General features: G+C 37.7%; 1 protein-coding gene across 2 annotated transcripts in view; it reads left to right on the plus strand.

The window, feature by feature from the left end:
- The window catches only part of LOC107661968 (1-phosphatidylinositol 4,5-bisphosphate phosphodiesterase beta-3-like), a 72,431-nt gene that overhangs the window by 22,098 nt on the left and 43,329 nt on the right, over positions 1 to 7,004 (plus strand). The window lies entirely within an intron of this gene.

The following is a 7,004-nucleotide window of genomic DNA, read 5'->3' on the forward strand; positions in this document are numbered from 1 at the left end:
ACCAGTCCTACAATATGATCAGAAAATCTTTTAGTCTTTTCTAATGTATGTTTATGGAAGTACTGTGATTTATTTATACAGAATTTTGCAGAAATTATAATAAAATATGGCAAAATACGTTTGCTAGGTTGCTTATAACTAGGGACACATGGTACCCAGGGATGTTATGGAATAATTGATTAAAATGTTTTCCTTTTTTTAGGTTTTTTTATTTTAAAGTTTGTGCTGTTGATTATATTTTGTGTCAGCCTAATTCCCAAAAGCAAAAGTAAAAACACCTAAATTTGCTTCAAGGTCAATTATTGTTATGCCAAATGAATGGGTTCTTCAAGCAAAAATTCAATGTCATCAATTCTGTCATCGATTACCCACCCTCATGTCGCTCCAAATTCGTATGTATTTCTGTTCATCTTTGGAACATGAATAAAGATATTTTTAATATTTTCATTGTTGTCCATCCGTTGAAAGTCTGTGCAACCAAGCAACCTCATAGACCTCATAAACGTAGCCATTTTCATACACAGTTTTATACACATAGTAATAACAACAAACACTGTTTTATGAAGTCTTTTTCAGAAAGACGTTTTGTCAGCTGGACAATCCATATGTTGTTAAACAACAGTACAATCTATAGAATACACTGTACTTCTATCCTTCGCAGCCTCACCTCGTGTCAGAAATTAAATACTCTGACTAGGGTCAATTGGTTCTTGTACGAAAAGCAAGGACGTTCAAGCTTCCATTTACCATATCTAATGTTTAATGTAAAGAAAACCCTAAATTAAATCTATTCATCATATACAGCAATCGTGTTTCTTCAGAAAACTTGGATTAAACCCCTCGATTCATATGGATTGTTTTACAGTGTCTTTATGAACTTTTTATAAGTGTCAATTTGTGGTTGCGTGGACTTCAAATGGAGGGATAGAAATCTCTTTGGTTTAATTAAATATATCTTCATTTGAGTTTTGAAGATGAACAAAAGTCTTATGGGTTTGGAATGATATGAGTGTGAGTAAATGATGGCAGAATTTTAAGTTCCTTTGGCTGAACTGTCCCTTTAATATTAGTTCAGTCATGTAGTGGTTCAAACATAAGTCATAGGTTGTACAATGTAGAAACATTAGAAACAGTTCTGTTCCCTTACACTAATGTGATTACTGATTACAAAGAAATTAAGGTTTTTGAGGAAAACATTCCAGGATTTTCCTCCATATAATGGACTTCAATGGTGGCCAACGGCCGCTGAAGGTCCAAATTGCAGTTTCAATGCAGTTTCGAAGGGCTCTACACAATCCCAGCCAAGGAATAAGGGTCTTATCTAGTGAAACAATTGATCATTTAAATGTTTTTTTTAAATTGATATACTTTTAAACCACAAATGCTCGTCTTGCACTAGCTCGACTTCACGCATTATGTAGTCACGTTGGAAAGGTCACGTGTGACATAGGCGGAAATACCAACCCAGTGTTTACAAAGCTAAAATGCAAACAAAGTCAAATGCCCTTTACAAAAAAAGGTAAAACAATGATGTTGGACGAGTTTGAAGTTGGAGGAGAAAATGAGATGGAGTTTTTCGCCCTACCCTACCTTTGAACCAGAGTACACAGACGACGAACTAACCGCGTGTGACCTTTCCAACGTAATTACGTCATGCGTTAATTTGCAGACACGCATCACAAAGCTAGTGCAAGACGTGCATTCGTGGTTAAAAAGTATATAAGTTTTTATGTTTTTAAGAAAATGACGGATCGTTTCACTAGATAAGACACTTACTCCTCGGCTGGGATCGTGTAGAGCCCTTAGGAGCTGCATTGAAACTGCAATTTGGAGCTTCAGCCCGTTGGCCACCATTTAAGTCAATTATTTGGAGAAAAATCCTGGAATCTTTTCCTCAAAAACCATAATTTCTTTGCAACTGAAGAAAGAAAGACATGTGCATCTTGGATGACATGGGGGTCAGTAAATTATCAGAATTTTTTTTTATTCTGGAAGTAAACTAATCCTTTAATGGCGTAATTAAAATAGAGGAAGATAAAATGCCTTTCAATGTCACATTTCATTCCAGCCCACGTAGAATAATATCTCTTAAGTTGCATACTACTTTCTTAGCATTAAACTTGTGGATCCTAGCATCGGTATACAAGGGGTGGAATTAATACATGAATATGATGGAATGACCGCTGAAGCGTTTAGTGAAGTCTTGTGTCTTTCAATCACAACTCAATCAAAACATGATTGATTTGTTTTATGGCTACACATTTTTTTGTGTACACATCTTTTGGCTTCACATCTTTAATGGTAATCTAATTTACCTGTCCTGACAATTCTGCCCTATCTATTATCAGTCCTGTCTGCATCATCTCTTTATTCCTGTATGTGTCCCCCTCTCTCTCCTCCTGCCATGTGGGCTACTGGCTTATCATGTGAGTGCTCATGAATCAAATTAAATTTTAGCCAGTGAAATTCAATCAAGGCGTCCTCCCTTTTGAAAGAGCAATTTTCCTCTGGGATCATCTGAATAATATGATGTCTAGAAAAAAACCTCTTAATCAATAGTGAAGTTAACACCTACTCCATTTATTCAATCAGGTTCAGGAAGAAAGGATCTTTTCTCCAGGAGTGCTATCTGGATGCGTAACCCATGAGGAAGATATTTTTAAGCCACTTAAACATGACAATCCATCACCTTTCTATCTCTGCGATGGAGCTTACCATTACCACAAATGTCAGTTCACCCAACGTGAGGAATAGCTCACAACGCTATGGTGCCCTCAAATTTGGCTCTTCTTACTGAGCCATTATACCACCCCCAGCCATTATGATAAATGGTGATTTTTTCCTCTGTGACAGCTAGTGTGTGGGGTTACATGGTGATTACGTGCGGTTTCAGGTGAGATGGAGAGACGGAGGTCCACGGCGGGTCAGGCAGATGGCGTTTCCTGCGCTGATTTGTGGTGATTGTCCCTCTGGCCTTGTCTTTCTAGGATTAAGTTCTTAAAATGCAAACTGTCCCACATGAACTCATCAGGCTCTCTCTCTCTCTCTCTCTCTCTCTCTCGCTCTCTCTCTCTGTTTAGTTATTAGATATGTTGTTTTCCCTCTTTTCTCTTGTTCTTGGACTGATCAGTGTGGCATGTGTGGTATGGGGATGCAGCTCAAGCTGATTCCAGTAAATCTAGAGAAGGGACTTTTTGCAGTTTGAGGAGACACAACATAGTGTGTGTGAAACTCGCATTAACTCGGCAGCAAATTCAGTTGCCAAAACTAATTGTTTATTTTGCTAGCTGAGTATTTTATTTGGAGATTCCTTCATGTGGCGAAGGCGCTAATGTGTTTACTTCCTAAATATCGAAGCAAGAAGCGGAGAGTAATTTTTTCTGCTGCATACCTAATTGAATTGATGTGGATGTTGCATTGGTGTTGCGCTGAATGTATTGCGATATGGTATTAGGACACTAGGCCAATCTTTGCCGGAGGAAAGGCAGTAACCTTGTTTGGCGTAGGGAATATAGGCTCTAGGGGAGCCTGTCCTCTCCAGTTAATAGTAAAGAGGCCACCTCATCTCGTCTCTTCAGTAACTTACTTGCACATTCAGTAACATTTATATTTAATGTCGCTATTATTATATTTAATGATGCCATTATCAAACACACTCCATTTCTTTTCCTTCTAAGTACTGAAATGTTGTTAAAAGTCAGCCTTACTTCCATGAATCCAGTTTATGTCATTTTCAGTTGGATGAGCGTGCACACATTCTCACAGGCTCACCAGCACATGCGCAGTCAAGCTTGATCACCCTTTCACCAGGAACAAAAAAGAAATGAAACTTTTAACGTTGTGGTAGAACAGGTTTTGTGAGCAAGAAAACACACCCTTGCACTGTATTTCTGAGTTTTTTTTTTTTTTCTGTTGTTGTGTTGTTTGTGTGTGGCTGAGCCACAATGTCCCTCTGCTGCTCACTGAACTGACAGGGCAGGTTTTCATGTCTGTCCATCACAATGCTCTGTTATTCTGTGTACAACGTTTGTGGGCGTTTCAGCATATGTGGCCTATTTTCAAGGCAAATCTAGTACCTGGTTAGTGGTTACTAGATTCCACATATAGCCTTCAGCTCTACAGGCAGTGACATGAATAGCAGGACTCAGTTGTCTTATAGGACGTTCCACCATTGTCCTGTCCAATTCTTTGCCTGGGCTTTTTGTTTTCCTTGTATTTCCCTGGCACATGTTCAGGCTTGTCACATTAAGTTACACAGGTAAGAAAACAGCAGACACCAAATGAATAAAATCACTTTACTTTTAACTCGCGAGCAAGGTCATGTCACAGGAAGGAGAAAGAGGAAAAAACTCTGCGTGTGTGTGTAAAAGTTTACTACAGGGGTCCGTTCTTCGTACATGGATTACTCAGTTAGCTGGATTTTATTGTTGACGATTTGACGTGATCCAGGATTGTTAGGTTCTTCGAAGCTCATCCCGGAGTTGCTGTCAAAGCAACAGGTCCATTAGCTCAAATCTGCTCAGTAGCAGGCTTATTTCACATAAACAGGATTAGATTGTATCATTTTAAGTGAAGGTGATACTGAAACTCTGTCCCAATCACTGCTGTTTTTCTTACAAGAGTACCAAAGAGTTAAATCAGGAAAAATATTTAAAACATAATAATAATAATAATTTAAAAATGATTTAGAAAATAGTTAAAATGTTGTGTAAATCTATAATAATAGACACAATCAGTTTTACTCATTGAGAGGTTTATTTGTGAAGGAATAATTATCTCATAATTTTATTACGGTTACACACACACGTAGAGTTTGTCTGAGTTGTGCATTAATTTGAACAATAAGCTTTTATGCGGGTGGCTTTTAAGGGAGATGCAGGAGATGCAGACCACTTCTCAAATCTAAAAATGCTTTTATGGCACACAATTAATTTAAACGAAACGCTGTCATGGATAGCAAATCCGCTTCAAAATTAAGTGAACTGCAATTAATTAAAATTTTCTTGTCATTGAAAAAATGCAAAACCAGTGCTTTTGCATTCCCAAAGTAGCTGCCTGGAGGCATTGCAAATATGGTCGCCGAGTGAACAGACTTCCCTTGAATGAGACTTTGGTCATGTGTAGTCTGACACTATAATGATTAGTTAATGACCTTTCAGCATATTACTGACTAGTTCTCTGGTACTTCAGCAGACAGATGATCATAGGTTAATGTGAAGAACAAGTCTTTCAATGAACTGATTTGCGGGCAAACAAAAAGCTGCGAATTACACATTAATACAACTTTGTAAATATGACACAAGTATATAAATATATAACCATAGAAATGACTTGGGGTTACTTCACCCAAAAATGAAAACGTATTAATTGCCACCCTCATGTCAAAACACAAAGATATTTTTACTGAAATCTGAGAGATTTCTGTCCCTCCATCAAAAGTTTGTTACTCCAAAACGTTGGTTGCTTCAAAAATTTCATAAAGAGATTATACAATTATACAAAGAGATTGTACACTGAACCAATTTAATTTAGTCTTTTATTCACATAACTGAGAAAAAAAGGACAAAGTTGAACTTTCTTAAAGTGCTCTTTAGGTTGCTTAGTACCAATGTCCTCTATTTGTACTATTGTCGTTACTTTCATTCATTATTGATATAGTCTGGAGTAGATTTAAAGTCTGTTATGTTAAGAGTTGCTTTGTCAATAATTGCGTTTGCGTGCACTTTAAAAGTTCAATTTCAATCAGACTAAAGCAATAGTTTTTTTCAAATTATCAGACAGCAGACCTGGATACTGCGAAGTAGCTTTTCTTTGTCAGCGTGTCATACAGAGTACAGTTGGCCTTGATGTTGTGAACATGCTCCAAAATACAGAGGTGATCAGCAACATCTATTTAATCCTTCAAATATTCAGCATTTTGTCATGTGTACTTGGATAGAAATATGCAAACTGTACACGAAAACACACTTGATTATATTATGCACCTCGATTATAACTGCACGTCTAAACAAAATTAGTGTCAGTTTAAGTAACCTGGTAATAAGACAGCAGAGATCGGTCTGTGCTTCTAGCCAGTGTAGCCATTTAAAAAAAATCAATAATGAATTGACAATCTGTCTTGTATGGTTTTTATTGGGTGCTTAAAAAATCGATTTTGACTGTCTGACTAGCTGAAGTTTTAACCATCCATTTTATGGTTTTAAGCAAAATTACGAAACTAACTGAATTAGGGACACAGTGAAGTGATTGTATCATATAAACATGGTTAGCTTTAGCTAAGCAATGCCATGTTGAAATAATGGCTTTTTCCAATAGAAGGAAGCTTTGTAAACCAGTGCCATTATGAAGAATCAATATTAGATTAGCATTAGCATCGGACAGCTCCATCAGACATGCATCTGGTCAGATTTGAGTAAATTTGTGGTTCTCTTAAGGATGTGGGATTGTGTACATTGGTATTGCTGTCTTTAATGGCATATTGTGATTGGAAGGTAACAGCACTCTTGCTTTCGCTGTTCTTCAATTAGTAGAATTTGTTTGTGATAGAGCAGGATGAGGAGCCCATCTGTGCTGAAGCTAATGGCTAATGAGGGGATTGATGCTGCATTCTCTGGTTCACTTTAGCCCACAGACTCATTTTAACTGGTCTTGCTCTTCCCATGTTTCCGTTTCCACTCCTCATACATCTTTCTCTTCTCCCCTTGCTCTCTGCGTTAAATTTTTTTGTTTCTTCAGTGCTGTCATTCTCTATTAGGGACAGCTGGTTGTCATCAGTGAGGAACAGAAAGGCGTCATTGCATCCGTTAATTGTAAACGCAGACATGACACTTCCTCTCTCCTCTCTATATCACTCTCTGTAGTATCTCCCTTCCTCTCGTTCTTCTCAATTCTCTTGGTTTCTTTTTCTCCCCCTCTCACTTTCTGCAAGCGTGGGAAAGGATACAGGAAATCGTTCAGACTGTTAGGGTAGTTTTGGAGCATAACTTGCCCTGTGCCCTCCACCA

This window comes from Sinocyclocheilus anshuiensis, unplaced genomic scaffold (assembly GCF_001515605.1).
Source record: "Sinocyclocheilus anshuiensis isolate Anshui unplaced genomic scaffold, SAMN03320099.WGS_v1.1 scaffold603, whole genome shotgun sequence".
Lineage (NCBI taxonomy): Eukaryota > Metazoa > Chordata > Actinopteri > Cypriniformes > Cyprinidae > Sinocyclocheilus > Sinocyclocheilus anshuiensis.